The 17,678-nt window shown below is 36.3% G+C and overlaps 1 long non-coding RNA gene across 1 annotated transcript in view; it reads left to right on the forward strand.

The window, feature by feature from the left end:
- The first annotated feature begins 14,558 nt into the window (after nucleotides 1–14,558).
- LOC126637771 (uncharacterized) overlaps nucleotides 14,559–17,678 on the forward strand; it is an 87,933-nt gene continuing 84,813 nt past the window's right edge. The window contains exons 1-2 of the long non-coding RNA XR_007628427.1: nucleotides 14,559–15,672; nucleotides 16,965–17,058. This is a non-coding gene — a long non-coding RNA (uncharacterized LOC126637771). The remainder of the gene's footprint in view (nucleotides 15,673–16,964; nucleotides 17,059–17,678) is intronic.

Genomic DNA, 17,678 nt, shown 5'->3' on the forward strand with positions numbered 1-17,678 from the left:
TGGTCTCAAGACCCCCAGGATTTCTTGGATAGCTGTGACCTTGTGTTTTCCATATGTTCTCAGTGAGGTATTTGCCAGGATAATCAGTGACTGTAGTAAGTGTAATGACTTCTTACTGTGTTTTCTGCCTACATTTTCCATGCAGTTTACCCAACACTCTTACCCTCGAGAGGAGTGTGAAAACTTCCTCTCTATTAAGGTAAATGCTTCGGCTTATAGGAAGAGGAGTCAGTGCCCTTCTGTGTAGGAAAAAAAAAAGATAGGGAGCTATGGCAGTTAGCTTTTGATCACTATCACCCTTGCTGATCAAACTATGCTTATGTGAGATCAAATATTCTTTCATCCTCCAGAAATTCGAGTCAAATTCTCCAAATTTAGACTTCATAATGGCACTGAGACCAAGGAATATCGGAAATGAATGAAAACACCGAAATATTGAAAGCCCAAAAAGACAGGAAGGATTCATGCAGAAACTCAAGTGCCTCTGATAGCAAAATTAACGATGAGATTTGTCCTGCTGCTTCTCAGGTATGCACCCCCCAACCATCTAACCAATTTCTGCCTGCATGAAGTAGAACACAGCAGTTTTTCATGTATGGCTGATGATTCCTCTCTTTGCCTTCTTTTCCTCCTGCACCCTTTGCCAAAAAATTTTAATTGGCTGCATGACTTCAGGTTACATCTCTCTGTATGCAACTGGTCCATAACTATCTATAACTTTCATTTGCTTTCCACAGCATTCTCATTCTCTCACTATTCTGACTTCACTGCCTGCTCATGCTCAAGTTTTAAACATACCCTATCCCTTAATCAGAGGAATCTGCATAACTAGTCAACCTTTTTTTTCCTGATATCAAGATGGCAGAGCTATTGAAAAGCAATGTCAAAGAAGAGAAAAGAAATAGATTGCAATAGTCGTGGATTTGTTAACAGGAACTTTACATAGTGAAGAGTTTGTCCTGAAAGGGATTGTGGCAACTTGACAGTTTACCTACACAGAATGAAACATAAAAAAAAAAATTGGTTTAAATATCTTTAGCAGTAAAATCAGGATGCTATCATAGATTGTATTTTCTAAAATGTGAGATAATGGCACAATACAGGAACATTCAAAAACCTATTATCATTTATTAATAGAAATTAATAAATGCACAGTAAGTTCTAATTGCCAGCTCTATTATGAATTCATCTTTGTTTAAGGTTTTGAAGGGTCTGACTCAGAAAACAAACTCATCCTGTTTGTAATTCAAGCTATTTTTAACAGCTAAAACTGAGTTCCTTTAAGAGATTGTTTTAAAAATCACTTTGATTTCAGAGATCTTCAGATATCATACTAGATGTGTGTCCCAGATATCTGAGCTGTGTGGGAAATGAGTATGCTCTAACTTACCCAAAGTTTTGGAAAGGCAACCTGAAACTTAAGAGACTAACTTTAGATATTACAGTGGCAACTATAGGAGTGTCTAAACCCAGCTAGTCAGAAGTACTTATGCCCAGTCTCTGGGCTAAAAATGAAAAATTGTCAGTTTTCAATTGTATAGGGAAAAGAAAGTTGTTTGCTTTCTGTTCATCTACCAGGGGAAAATGGTTAAAAAAAAAACAACCAACTATCACACCAACAAATATGCATTTTCAGATAAAATGCATTTCTGTTTAGCTTAGCAAAAGAGGAACTATTGTTTTAACAGTACTTTGGTCACTGAAGTTGTCTTTTTCTTAAAAATATTTTTGCAAACAAACTAACTTGGCAGCTCAGAGTCATTTAGACTAGTGCACCTTTATTCATTTTTTCAGGCCTGAGAAATAATCAGATACTTACTTTGGAAATGTAGCAGAGAGTCACACAATTCTGGGTGTGGGCAACCCAATCCACAGAAATATGTCTAACGGTGGTTTGTTCCTTTCATAAACAAGATATTTGCTCTTCTTGTATCATTGCTTATTCATTTGGATTATTAACAGACTTTTTAAAACTATTAAAGCCTTGCCCCTCATCTTCAAAACTGCCTCTAGGCATCTTTGATTTATGTGGTTTGCATCTATTCCCTAAGGTCTTATCGACCTTGGCAGTGTTAGAAATCATATTTTCACATGCATGAATTGCCCTTGACTAATTTCTCCAGTACAGTTTGAACATAAATAAACTTCCTTTGGCAGTTGCATTTTTTACTTTTCACTTGTTTATTTTTAAGAAACATGGTGTGAATGACTATATGGAATATACAGCAAAGTAAATCTGCATTGAAGTTTGGTTAAGAATGTGCATTTTTGTTCCCCTTGAATGTGTTCATGATGGATGGATTTTTTTCTTTCTATTTTTCTACTTTGATTTTTTTTCCCCTAATCTCCCTTCCAAGATTATACAGTTTGCAGTGACTTTTGATGTTATTCTCCCCTGTAGTATTTATGCATTTCTAAGACCAGAGTGAAATTAATTTTCTCGTTGTGAGATGGGACATGTACTCCATGATAGTCCTCCCTATTTTGGTTAGCAAACATGAAAAAAAGTAAAGGTTCAGAAAATTTTGGGGTTTGCAAAATTTGACTTCCAGTAAAAAGCTTGTCAGGGCCACAGGCACTTTGTAAGTAGATACAACAACCGACAGCTCAGGAGAGAAATGCAAGAACAGAACTTTATTATCAGGACCCAAGCATCAAGAAAATATCTTATGCTGTGTAACCTGATGGCTTCCAGACTGGAAGCACAGAATATGAACATCACATGCAGTTCCCACTGAAATACCCTGCCAAGCTGAGCTTGGCATCGACAGTGATGGTAAAAAGGGTTGCAAAGCAAAATTCCTCGTTCCAAATTCAAGCTCCACAGCTGAGCCATTATAGCCCAGTGTGTAAAGGAAGCGATGTATTACAGACTGCATTAATTCCCATGACATTAGAAAATCCATGTGATTTGGGTACCTTCTGAAATGTGTTAACACCACTAGTAGAAAGCAGGTAACTGTTTTTAATGTACTTGATTGAGGTAAAACTTATGAAGCTGTAAATATAGAGAGGATGGTAAGGTGAATCTGATAGCAAATAATTATTATTGAGTCATTCAGATTTTTATTCTGTGTTATTACAGGCCTGTTAGGAGTGTACTGAATAATTTGCTAGGAGTCTCTGATATGATGTATGCAATCATCTGTAGATACCTCCTCAGTGATGCGACTAGAGAATAGGTGGGTGAATCTACTACAAGATTGTCACAGCTCATAGAGCATTAGCCGAGGCACAGCTCAGAGATGTGTTTCTACACATAGTCCTTGACTAAGAATAGGAGTTTTCCTTCTCACCTGGAGACATATATTTTCAGTTCCTTTTACAATGTATTCACCAGACATATTCCTAACCTTTAGCTAAAATTTTATTGACAGCAGTGTGAGTTTCATTGTCTAATTCATGTTTGAGATGGAAGCAATAGCTTCATTTACTGATACCGTATTCAGAAAATCTGGCGTCAGTCCCAGCACTACCTCACGAGCTATGACAGGGCTATGGCCAGGGCTGGAAAAGGATTTACCTTGCAGTCCTATTTCCAGGGGTTCTCAGGGTGCTGAACTACACCCTCAGGAGCAGCACTCAGGAGTGTTTGAAAGACAAACTCATCAGAGTTAACTTTCTCAGTGTGGTGAACTGGCACCTGTGTAAGACTGAAATTCCTCTAAGAGGCACAGAAGCCATACTTAATATTAATGACTTGAGTATGTCAAGCAGAAAAAGATCCTTTGAACTGTTTAGTTTTCATATGGAGAATCCTTTTTTCCCTCTTTTTACATTAAAGATTTTTTTACAAAATATTACTGCCTTTTTTTGCTAAGTGATATCCTATGGACTTTTTCCTGGACTCCTATCAGTCACTATTATTTCTGCTGATAATATCTTTCAGATCTTTGATTTTGTAAAATAAGTATTTTCTGTGACAATCTGATATAAAGTGTAATCTGACAATGAGAACCTGGATTACTACAAGTCTCCTTGTATTAATATGCATTGTTACAGAAATTAATAACTTTCTATGAAGACTGAAGCCCTAGTTTACAGGGTTGGAATCTAGCTGGGCTTCAGCCTAAAGAGAAAAGTCTTCAGCCTAAGAAACAACTGTTCTACTATGATTTTCACTTTCAGTGCTGTATACTAAGTACATAGGTTACGTGCTCCTTAAAGGCCTTAGCTTTAGCTACCATATTATAAACTATCTAGTGTTTTTTATTTAAGTTGAAGACTGCTGAAAACTCTTGAGAGCTTCCTGTATTACCTGTGTGAAGTGCTGTCAGTATGGCACACCTTTTGTTCCTCTTAGGAAAGGCATAGGACAATAGCAAGTTGGCAGTGGATAATTTTCTAATGATGTGGCATGCTCCCCATTTCACAGGCTCACTGGTTGTTTCAGAGTAACAAGAGGATAAATTTAATACTGATCTTCTATCCACACAATGACACCTTTGAGGGTCTGAGAGAAAGTTCCAGTCAAATCCACATGCATTAAGGTAAGGATCTTATGTAACTTTCCTTTATAAAACCTTGATGGAGTGAATACTTTAGATAGAGTAAGCAGCTTTGGTCACTGTGTTTTATTGAGCAAAATATTTTTAAAACCAAGGTTTAAGCATCAGGTCAGGGTGAGAAAAGAGAGAACTGTATCTCTATCTGAAAAAAAATTGCAGTCATAGCCTGGAGACAAAGCCTAAGGGAAGATGACCACTAAATATTTTCAGAGCCATAAAGAATTAGCTTATTTTAAATATGTTGCCTCATCAGTGTTTTTATTCAAGCTGATGTTCTGGACTCTTTTACTCCATTCTGTTGTTATGCCAGATGAATAATTTATTACACTATTGTCAAGGCAGATAAGGTGGCTTTTTCTCATTTTTTAACGTTATTTGGATTCACAGGATAAGACTATTACACAGTTTTCCTTATATGCTCAGTGTTAGAGCTAATCTCATGTCACTGTTGTCACTGTCTAGGTCTATTACAAAGAATTCCATCAAAAATTGCTCAATAGGGTTCAACTACTATATATATCAGTCTCTATAAATTTGTCTTTGTCACCTTAAGATAAGAAAACATAAAACTCTGAAAGGATTTGCAAAACAAAGCTATATAAAATCTTCACCATATTGTCTCACTTTTATGTTACCACAATGTTCCACTGCTATGCATCTGCTCTGGATCACTTGGTATGTTTGCTCCAAAGGAGGATTGACTTCGGCTTACAGTGAAGATCATTCCTGACTGCAGTGCTACCTTAGGGTAAACAGCTGAACTTGACTTATTTAAGATACTTCCTTACGTGGTAGTTTACCTAGATCTTGCCAGAGAGTTGCAAATACATGCTGTAGGTATAGACTACTGATCTGAGAATTGCTGTTGGCTCATTAAGTCATGGGAGTAATGCTCTGATTAATAAATTATTTATGTGCAATTATTTTGGCTAATTCAGAATTTATATGCTGCCAAACCTTAACCAGAATATGGATTTGAAAGAAAGCAAGCTATCATAACTTAAGGAATACAGTTTCATTAGATCAATTTTGTTAGTTTCCTCCCCATCTTGGAAGTTATGTTAGGATGAATTTTGATGTCAACTTTTGGAATTGACTTTGGAGTATTCAGGAGTAATTTATGCTCAGTGACACTGACTTTGCTATAGTCAACACAGAGAAGGAGGAAAGAAGAGGGTTGTGGAAGCGGTTCAGAATGGAGGCCGGAACTAGAAGACCTGAAACACTGTCTGGAGGAGGACTAACTTCACAAGGTGAAATTTAACTTCATATTTGGGGGTTTTGCAGAAATTCTGAGCCTCTCACTGACAATCAGCACTGACAATACTCAGCACTTTGCAGAACTGAATGCAGCTTCAGTTGGGCTTGCAGAGATGAGACCATCTGAGGATTTCTAGTGACTAGAAATACAAGATTCTGCTTAATAATGGCGAGGAAGCACATGCAGGATTTTTGCAAACACAGATATTTACAATAGTAGAGACAGAGTTTGAGGTGTGTGCTAGCTTTGATTATATAGAACACTGGTGATACAGTGAGTTGTACACTTGGAATGATACTATTATTCATTTCTCTGCTCTGTTTGGTCATTCTTAATATACATGTCCTCCTAGTCCAGATAAGCACACAGAAGGATTGTCAAACTTTTTTACAGTTGGGAAATTAAGTCGTTGCCTGAAGCCACATAGGAAGTCAAAGATTCAAGAGACTTCCATCTCCCATTCCATGTTCTAAATTACAGAACCATCTTTCCTTACTTTTTGTAGCTGTCCAAAGTGAGCTACAGAAACAAGTACTTATTTTCTCTGTGAAGTAGATTTCATAGATATACAATAAAGGACATTTAACAATCTTTCTGCAGTTGCACCTAGTTACTCAGGCTCTTGAATATGCATTGCAGAAGGGCCTGTGAATTCATCAGTCTCACTGCTCAGCTTTAATTGCTTTACTTTTTGTTGTTTGATTAATTTGTATTGTTGTCACATTGATGTTCTCATTGTTCTACTTAAAATAATTGAACGACAAAACCTTAAAATTCTTTGCATGCGGTGTCTGTAAATTTACACCTAAAAACCCTTGAATGTAATGTTTCCAAGCCACATAAAGAAGAGTAACTCACACCTGCCTGTGCAAACACCATTCTATTGTAGTGTTTATCACAGTAAAATAGTGGTTTTTTTCATTGGGCTTTGTGTTCTGAGCAAGATGCACAAGTGCATAAGGCAGGAGAGCCTGGGGCTGTATTTGATCACAAGCTTCACACAATCTGACTGGGTCAATGAGTTTTTCCAGCCAATTTAGACAATTTTCTCTGTGCAGACAAAATCCCTGGATTTCTCCTTAGTGTGCATCAAGGTAAGCTTCACTAAGTATTTCAGAAGTATCCTTTTTTCTCTCTTTATTTCTTTCTTTCTTGTAACCACCTACTCTGGTACAAAAAAAAAAAAAAAAGATATTTAGGACTGATGTACACTTCTATACATCTGTCTGAAGATCAGCATAGTCACTACCTCTGTATCTTGTGTTTAAGCAGAATAGAATTAGCTGTCCACAAGTATATCTGGACTGCCCGGGGGATCACATGTAATCGTTGCTATACATAACTCCACACAGAGTGGGAATGCAGAATATGCAGAAGAATGGTTGCCAACACTATCTGCAAAGAGCACAGCAAATTATTTTCCAGTTGATGAAGACAAGGCTCTACAACTATGCCTTGCAGCATGACAGGCACTGTTGGAATGAGTTCCTTTCTTCTAGAAGTTCACCAACACAGTTCTTGATTAATCCCCCTTTATGCTGCTGAAGTGTAGTTTGAATTTAGAACTTTCTAATATTACACTTTTCCGTGTTTTCTGTTTCAGGTTTTTTTTTTTTAAAGTATGTAAATCTGGCCAGAATTTTTGTTGAAGTACTTGGCATTTTGGTACGGAACTATTAAATGTAATGAGGTTTGAAGGCCAGTTTGGAAGGCAAGCCATGTTTGCCTTCGTACAGTGCATCAACTATTCGTGCATCCAGAGTGAAACAGTACTATGTGTAGAGGTTTTGTGGGGCATGGGGGTATATCATACTGTATTTTCCCTTCTTATTTGGAGAGTAATTATTTTAGTTTTGATGTTCAGGCTGCAAAGTTTCTGAGCCTGAGCCCAAGTAAGGTTTTGCTGTGATGTTACTGGGTTTAGTTAGCAACATCCCAGTGCAACTGAAAAGAAACAGGAATAGTTCAACATGGGGCTTAATTTCTTGGCAGTGGAGAAATCCCCTTAATCTTAGAGTCACTGCCCGTATGGTTCGTGTGACAAAAAGAGAAGCTGTTAAATTCTTTATGGTATCCATGAAAGCTGATAGTGGATTGCTAAAGGCTAAACTTCTATTCTTAATTTTGGCAGTATTATATTGTATATAAAATTATGGCAATTACTTAGAGTGTAGTAGAAATCACTGAAAATACTAAATAGATTTTTCTTTTTTGTAGTTTCAAATAGAGTTAGAGAACAAGTATTTAGGGTTTATGTTTGGTTATTTAGTGTGTCCATACACTGATAGATAGTGATGCATTCAATGAAAAATGGCAACAGTTGGAATGTTTGCAAGGAAGAGGACGGGTTAGGGTTTGTACTGGTGACTTTAATACTGCCATTTCTTGCATCTTGAACAATTTAATTTGGAAGCACTATGTTCTTGGAATGAGATAAGAATTTAGTATGCTGTGCATCTTCGCTTAATACATCTGCTGTCTATACAAAGCAAGGTGGACAAAAAGCAACAAATAAACCCAGAGAAATTGTCTCAGGAGCACTTAGTTTTACATCCTATTTAGTGCAAAGCCAAAGCAAATCAGCCCACAACAGAAACAAGCAAATAAGAAAATGAATGCACCTAGAGAAATGGACCATCTGAAGCACCAAGTGGGACATAAATAAAAATTGTATTAGTTTTACAGGAGGGTCTTAGAAGCAGTCCTTTCCCAAAGTAGGACTAGGTTATTAGGTATATTTTCCATTGGTATGTGATATCCATAACTGATTGGAAAGCTGACTAATGGTGTCACTGTTGTGTGTTGTAAATAATACATAAAAAGGTCATTATTCTTCCTTCATTTTCATCACTCTTTCTCATGGTCGAACTCTTCCTTGAAGATCCTTTGGAAAGGAAAAAAGAAAAAGTGCTTTCTTCTATCTTGAGTCATTTGACTGCATTGAATTTTAATAAAAAGAAAAATAACAATAAAAAAAATAATGTATTCCCAGCAGAATCAGAAGACTGTAATAGGGATTTCAGTGCATGCCATACAGAACCTAAAACAGGTTTCCATACTTCAGCCCAACAATTAGACCATATCCAGCTCAATGGGTCCTACATTATAAGAGGTATAATCTAGGCATTCCATCCACACCTTCTGGAAGGAGCTACTATTTGTGAAATGAATTCACATACGAATAGATACATTGGCAAAAGTGTTCTGAGAAATGCCACCGGTGATCTCTTGAAGGTTTTGAAGATGAAAATTTCAATAGTCAAATTTTTCCCTTCTTATGCCCCTTCAGTTTTGCATTTTCAGTTTACTCGGGTTTGGCTTTCCCTCTTGCAGGTTTGCCCCAGTCTTCTTGACTTTCAGTGGCATTCAGTTCTGTAAAAGTGTCTTGCTAAGTTATGCCAAGACAAATACTAGCAGAACTGTATCCACGCTAGGAAATTGCACCAGTGTAACTATAAACTGAGACAGTTAAATCAGCACTGTGTGTAGGCTTAAGTACTTTGTTGGATTTTAGTCAAAACACTTTAAAAGTAATGTTAAATTTTGTTTTTGTGCCAGCTGAGGGCCAAACTGAGCCACCTGTATTCATAGTCTGTGCTCAGCCATTAGTATGCTTCAAGTACATTCAAAATTTAAGACAAGAGAAAGTCCCACTGAAGTCATTTAGAACTTGAGGATATACATCTGCTTAACCTCTTTCCTGACTCAGGAGGGACTTAAGCATGTACTTAGAGAGACTTATATGCTAACATTTTGTGCTGAATAAGTGCCTTTATTTCTTAAAATGGCAATGAAAAAATTCGTATTTTGAATTTAATAGGAAAATTCCTAGATTCATTCAGCCAAAGATAATTGCTGTTTGGAGAGCTTTCCGTGCTCTCCAGTAAAAGTACGTTTATCCAAGGAAAAAAATACCTCTCTAAATCAGTATAACCTACAACATAATATTATTTTTATTGACATGTATGCTGTAATGCTAAAAATTGTTACATGTTTGACTCAACCCAGTAATTACACAGTATAAATGATATTCAAACAACAGTGAATTGCATGGCAAAGATTAATTAACCAGAAGGTTACTTTACACCATTCTTCAGGGAAAACCATATATTTTACTCTAAGGTTACAGCCTGTTGCCTTGCCAGAGTACTTTAAAGCAGTTTTGAAATTTCTTTTTTGAGGAGCAAGGCAATAAATTATTCCATGGGACATATTCTGCAGTGCAAAATTCTGCCGGTAGACCAACTTCAGAAGTTATGAACTACACAGTTGACCCTTGTTGGGCCATAAATGCTCCAGAGATTATCCGTTTCAGGTTGACTACACTAGAGAAGAATTTCATATCTATACACTCAGGGGAGCTCCATTGGGCCAGAAAGATTACTGGTCCTCTCCCAAATCTGAGAGATTTTCATCCACTGCTGTGCCCTCAAGAATCTTATCTCTTCTTCTTCTCATTTTTTAGTGTTTGAATAATTCTGCTTGAGATGATAATTAAACCTCTAGAATCTGATTCATGACATATTATTAAATACTTTTTAATCTTTCTGTGTAATGCAAAAAGACTATGCAAAAAGAGTACCCAAAAGTCTTCTGAAAATAGGGCTTTAAGAAATCAACTCCCTACCAAATCATTAGACTTCATGGTCCAAGCTCTTTGGTAGTCTCTTGGGAGGAGTATTTGTGTAGTACCAAAGGAATTCATTCACATTATTGTATGTTTCATCTCTGTAGTCTGGGTGCTTCAAAACTTTCTTATTAGGTGTGTTGGAATTTGATTCGTGCTGCAGAACGTGCTTGCACAGACCTCTGTGAGATTTTTTCCTTTCTATGCAAAAGGTGAAACAACTTTTGTTTTCAATCCCTTTTTCCTTTGCCACAACTCTGCTGCCTCTCTTCTGTATAGGAGCACGATAACATAGTTAAGCAATGCACAACATGGCATTTTAACATTAATCCTTAATGTTATTTTATTGAGATGTGTAAACCTGTATATTTTTCACTGTCTCATACATGTCTAATTTCTTTTACTCTGTTAAATTCGGGCATAATTTAGGACGGAAAAATGCATTTTAGAATTACACCTGCAGCATGTATGACTTTTTCATGGCATGACAGTGATGTTTCAACAATCTATACATATTGATTTAGGCTGATAATAAACAATTTGATTAGGCTCTATCTATAGGCTGTCATTTCAATCACTGTCACTGGTCCAATAGAGTGGAAGGCAGCTAGCAGACACATATGGCAAGATTTCTCAAAATAAAAACTCTGGCCTGATTAGAGCCCTAGGTTCAGTGAATTGGACAAGACAGCTCAGCTGCCAGGTTATTAACTCCCTCAGAAAATACTCTGCCTTTTCCCCGGGGCCAGCCTGAATATTCTGATCTGGATCGATAAGCAATCTCCGGTGTGTACAAAATGCCAGCTAGAATCATTTGTCTCAGTGCAGTCTCCTCACAAAGGATAAAACACCTGCAGTATATGGCCTTCCCTCCCTCCTCCTCCACCTTCCCTTTTTTAACTAATGACCCACAAAGAAGGAAGAAGTAACTGAATCTGTTCCATCATCAGGAAGGCTCTCTCAGGTTTGTTTTAATGATCACAATGGCTACCTTTCAATCTTATAAAAATTATATCAGTCATGGTTTCCCTGTGGCATGTTTATGTAAGTAATGTGAACTGCAGTGTAATGACAAGTGTACAGATGTCATTGTAAGAGGGCCCTTGGCAAGAAGATATCTCAGAATGTCAGAATTTTAATAAACCGCGGGCTGCTGGTAGGGTTCTCTTTGGTGGTTGTCTTTTATATTTGTAATGTGTGCTGTGATCTGTTGCTTGGGCCAGAGATTTTTCAGGAGTGTTTAGCAACAAAGGATATTTTACAATTGATTAGAACAGAATTTTTATTTTCCAGATGTTGTGGTGTTTGCCCAGTCTGGTACATATCCGCAGTTAGGTTTGTAGGGGTGGTGGATTGTAGCCATATAACTTTTACTTTCTTTAGATACAGACCAAAACATGGATTTTTAAAATCTGACTGAATTCAGTACTGTTCAAAGGTTTGGACATTATTTTCTGAAGAAAGAACAGCACTTTATAAGTGCCTTACTCTTCCTTCTTTTGCTTAGAGAGCGTAGCAAACTTCAGAGTCCCTGCTTTAATATCTCAGCACTGTTCCATTTTCCTAATCTCAGCCAGAATCAAAATTGTAGAAGGGAATGAGAATACTATTAGGAAGAACAATCCTTACAAATATGAGGTTCATTCAACGCTTGAAAGAAAATACGACTGTGATATCATGATAATACAGGTTCTCTCTGTCTTTTCATCTGGATTGTGGAAATATGAAGAATCACAGGTGGTGATTCTTGTCTCAGACAGTGGTCAGCTGTAAAGTTAACACAGAGCAAAGAATTCCCAGGCTTTGATGTGTGCAGCTTCAGCATTTTGGTTCTGGTTAATCAAGAACCCTTGTCTTTTTTAATATCTAGGAAAAGAATATGTGCTTTTTCTTTCAAAGTTCTGCTTAATAGATGTCTTTTTCTTCTTACGTCCTATCTTCAGAGTTTGTTCCCTGGATATACTTATTGTCTTATATGCTTGAATTTAAATACAGTAAAAAAGAATGTTGATCTGTTAATAAACACCCTTGACTCAAAATCAAATAACTGCAAAATTGCAGAAAATCCCCAGTTCTCCAAGTTTTCTCTCCTTCACTGGTTATGTATTATACCTGGAGCCACGAGGCAGAACCTCCTATTGCCTAACAAGTCTAACATCATATGCCCCATGTTGTCAAGAAATAAAAGCTGAATCTCCTTAGCTATCTACGTAGAATATTTACTGAGCAAATTCTGACACTGAATACCTGTTTCTGAGTATAGATAAGATTCTTTCAAGAATAGAGGCCAGTTTTAACCTGTTTTTCCAGGCTATTGAACTAGCTCCTCATCCAGCTGTAAATGATAACATCCTTCTGACCTCAGTTTATGTAACTGTTTAGCTCTGTATGCCTGTAGAAAACTTACCTTGAATTAATGTAAAGTGGAGGTCCACGCCTACTTAAAAAAGAAATTTTTTTTGGTGTCGCTTTTGCTTATGACAAATTAGAAAGAAAGCACTTTATGTTTGTACTGCCATCACTTGGAAAAGAAGGTTTGCACTTACTCCCTGTCTTTTTTTGCTGCGTGAAGTGTCTTTGCCCTGATAGTGTTAAGAAATTAGAATACTGTCTTCCAGACAGCTTCTTTCATATTTGCCATCCAAAACTTGGGGAACTAAAGATGCTTTTTAAAAAGAACAATGTAAGGAACAACATTAATGAATTGATTTCTCAATGTAAAAAACACATTTCCCATTAAGACACTTATTAGAATGTTTATCTCAGAGAAAATGCACACAGTTTATATGAAAAGCTGATGTTATGTTAATTTCCATTATTATATACAGATGATATTGAGGAAGATGGAACAAAGTGCCTTTAAACCAAAGCTGATGACATTTTTTTTTCTTGTTTGCTACAGTTTTATTGTAGTGAAATATGTTCATTTTAGCAGTGGAAAACTGCCCTAAATAGACAGCATAAGAGCAATAAGATTCAGAGCACAGTTTTAAAATGATGTGCTCTGGAAGTAAGGCTTTTAGACATTTTGGTTTATGTATTAAAACTTCCCACAAATTTGATTGAGAATGAGTCTTTGATGGATATTTGCTGCAGTTATGCTGCATTAGACTCGATTTATCCACCACCTCTCATTGTTGCTATTGATTGATTTTTAAATTAGATGAAGGCAATCAGTAAATACCACCCAATCAAGTCCTAAAAACATACAGGAGATTAGACAATTTAGGGTAATCAATGAAAATATTCTGTGATTTGCTACCACTCAATTTTGACCATAAATTACAACCATAACTTGCAAGTTAGTAAGCCATAAAACAAGTGGATGTGACAAGAAAAACTATAAGAAATGAATTAAGGAGATGAAGAGGAACCACTAGTGTTGTCATTTAACGAGACAAAATTACTCTTTATACATATCTTGGGTTTCTGGTTGAGTCTTGCCAACAGTAGTGGAGTACAGGAGCACTAATCTTTGCTCATTTTTCTAGAGTTTTTGGGATTTTTTAGTAATATAAAAGCTGTTCTCTTGTGTAGCAAAACAGTTTGAACAATAACTAATCTACCTAATTTTATTGCAGCAAATAAATTAATGTAATTTTAGGTTTAAAACCGTCTGCTTGCTAAAACCCCTCACCTACATCACAGACACTTGCAAACACTAATTTTAAAGTCACACTTCTCTACGGTGTTATATCCTACAAGCTTTAAAATGTAGCAACAATTTAATGTTATTTTAGGACAACACTTTGAAGAAGCTGTGCTTATACACATTCTCTGTGATACATGTCACCCATTTTCTATATTCTCACAGCAGTCTAATTGGGAACTAATAATTCACATGCCTTAAAAAAAAAATCCCCTTTAAAGCTTATTACTAATTGTAAATAGGTGTCCAGGTTTTTTCTATTTATGAACTTCAGTATCTATTTGGAATTTCTAGGCAGTATCCATCCAATATTTCTAGGTTGAAAAGCTGCTTATAAATACATAAACAATCATTAACAGCTACAGGCTCCATAAGTTGGTGAAATAAAACAAATATTTATCAAATCTGCTCACTTAAAAAAAGTAATACAGATGTGACACTACTGAGTAGCATGCAAAAGTGTTCCTGGTTAATGCCTTTACGATCCTCCTTAGAATAAGGAAGAACATTTGGAAAAGGACAATTTTTGGGAGTGTTAATCATAGAAAAGTAGGATATAAGATGCTTTTTGACAAGAGGAAAATTCATGTGCTTTTTTTCACATTGAACAGAAATCTGAGAGGCCTGTAAACTGCCCAGTACACCTGGAAAGATGATGAGAATATAACATAGGACAACACAGGAGGAGGAAAGAACACCTTCACTGCACTCACAGCCACTGAAATACCCAAGTGCCTTTGCAGAGTCTGATGATAGAGCAGTTCTTGTGCTAGCACACAAATGCAAAATGCACAGGTGGAATTAATATTGAAAATACCTGGATTTATATTGACTGTGATTTCACATTGCAGTGGCAAGGCAAAAACCTGAGTAAAAAGAAAGTGTCAGTGATGTTATAAACAAAAGATTAGTCAGCAAGTACTGACTCTGCATCCACAGGTGGACTCTGTGTGAGATAATGCAGAATCAGAACATTTGCAAGGATTTCATGCAGACACTCCAAACGCTTGCTGTAGCAGACAAATGTCTGGCACTAGTGTACAAAAAAAAAAAAAAAAAGGGGTAGTTCCTAGCTGGTTCTTTTTTAAAAGTAATTTCCTTTAGCCTAGGGCTTTAAGATTTAGGATTCACTTTTCTGTGTAAGTGTGTGGAACAGCAGAACAGAATAAGTCCATATAAGTCCTGGGCCCCTTACAAAAACATGTTTTACTGTGTTAAAAGCACTTACCACCTGAATTCTGAATTTAACATTAGAGTATTGTCTAAGTCTGGTCTTTCAGGTTTTCTGTGTTATTTAGTACATCCATCTAAGTCAATCCAGTCTGAAGAAGAACTACATGAATCCCTAGTAAAATACAAAATGTACACCAGCTTGCTAAACATATTTTAAAAAAAAATAATTGAAATGGTCTTTTCATTAACTCCTAGATTTTATGTGTTTCTACAGGCTCATAAGATTTTAAGAAAGAAATCAATTCAGTGCTAATAATACTTTTTCTTCCTTCCATTTAAATTTGGTACTAGAGGAAACTTCTGTGTCTTACATCGTTGGCATAATTTCTGACAAGTATGTATAATGAGACTGGAAGACAAACAATTCTCAAAAATAATATTCCTCCCTCTGAAGGTAACATTTTTTTCTGAAATTTGAGACTTTTATGTTAATTTGAAATCTCCTTTGAAAATGCATTTCCAGCTTCTTTCTAAAAGATTTTGGATGTGATTGAACCTTTGGTGGAAATTTGCAAGATACACAGCTAAATTGTGAAGGCAGGAAATGAAACAGCTCAGAATCTGAATGAACTCTGGAGCATTTACATTCTCATATTTAAATATTTGCCTGAATTACATGTGAGCTGTAACTTTTCACTCACTGCAATTTTTTGCATTCTCTGTAATTAACAGTACTAAGACAAATCGATGTTTACATATTTTAATATATCAACATATCATGTTCAAGCTCATGTTTCTGGGAGTTTAAAAACATACAACACAAAACCCCAATAACTTCTAGCAAGGAGGGCAGGAAATGGAGAGAATAAAGAAAACCCCTGACTTAAAACAAAGACAGGGACCTACTTGCAGTTCCTGATGGACTGGTGCAATACAGTGAGGCTGGTGTATTCAATATAACTTTTAGAATAATTGCCTGGGAGGTAACCAGAAGAAGTACATTTTACTTTATCATGGTACATAAATAAAAGGGCAGACTAATTAATCATATAGCTTACTAAAAGTGCTTTTTATTTTGCCATTTAGTATGCCAGAAAGATCATTTTCTTTAATGTATATACCCAGTATTAACATGATTTAATCCATCATGTTCTGTATTATGAAATTACTTTGTTTTACTCCCTGATCCAGCTGAAGATCATTAACCCACACTATTTTCTAAGTCATACATCATTTGAGTGTATTACCTCATATAGCAAAAAAGCTACTTCTCTCGGTTATACACTCCAACTAAGAAATCATTTTTTCTGGATGTTGCTGACAAGTAGAGCTGTTTTCATTAGAAAGCAGATGGTTCACTATTTCGATTCTGTTTTACCTTCACATTTGCTCCAGCTCAGAGTTCTTTGCTGCCAGTCACCTCATTACCTCTTGCAGCATCCACATCCTATGTTCCAGACCTGTCTATAAAATGTGCTGAAGATGCAAGTACTTTGCCTTACCCCAAGACCTCGTTTTTTACCCTGCATCCTCACGTGTTGTAAGTCTTCAAAAAGCAGTGAAAGTGCAGGCAGTCGTCTGAGCAGGAGGTTGAACTCCCACAGTTTTGCAGGTGTCTGTTAGCTGAGAGTGCCAAAGGTGTAATTTACACTTTCAGATTTTAAGCTTGGATGTGAAGTCACACTACTGGTGCATTTGCCTCATGCAGCTCTAGGGCAGAATCTGGCCTTCTGTCATTTCTTGCAGTTTGCAGTTGTGATGTTCATGACATTGATGTTTTCACTGTGTGTTCTCCAAGTCTGTATCCTGTATGTTCTGATTGGGCTGCCCTGATACCCTGGTAAGTGTTGATAAATAGTGATCTGCAATGTAAACGAAATGTGTGCACAGTAGAGTAATGGGTCATTTGGAGTCAAAATGAAGACTGGATAGTTGCTTGAAGATATATCTTGGATTTTTTAGAATAAAAAAGAATAAATGATATTTTGAAATAGTTGCACTTCAGAAGTGCAGAAGTAACAGAAGTAGCACCTGCTGAGTTTCAGACTGATTTCAGTTACCTCTGAGCATTTGCTTTGAGAAGTAGACTCTCATGCTAGTAAGGCAAGGAGAATAAATGCTTTCATTGTTTATATGGGAAGCCATGTACTAGAGATTAAATCCTTAGAGGTGAATCCATCAGTACATAACTTCAGTTCTTCTACAGCATATATGGTTTTGTTTTGATCATTCTATACTGTAGATAAGACTCAAACATTGTAATAATATATTATACCTGCTTTGTGTAGTTTTCTCTGGTTTCTACACAATCATAAACTCCGTTTTTATTATTATTTTCAGGAAGTTTTCAGGAGATGAGGTTTCCTTATTTTTTTTTTTTTGCACATACTTCATAACTCATGCCAAATTTACCATTTATTGTGACCTCTTACACTTGCCATGTGTAAAGATGCTATCTTC

The sequence above is a fragment of the Myiozetetes cayanensis genome, unplaced genomic scaffold (assembly GCF_022539395.1).
Source record: "Myiozetetes cayanensis isolate MyiCay16 unplaced genomic scaffold, myiCay2020 scf16, whole genome shotgun sequence".
Lineage (NCBI taxonomy): Eukaryota > Metazoa > Chordata > Aves > Passeriformes > Tyrannidae > Myiozetetes > Myiozetetes cayanensis.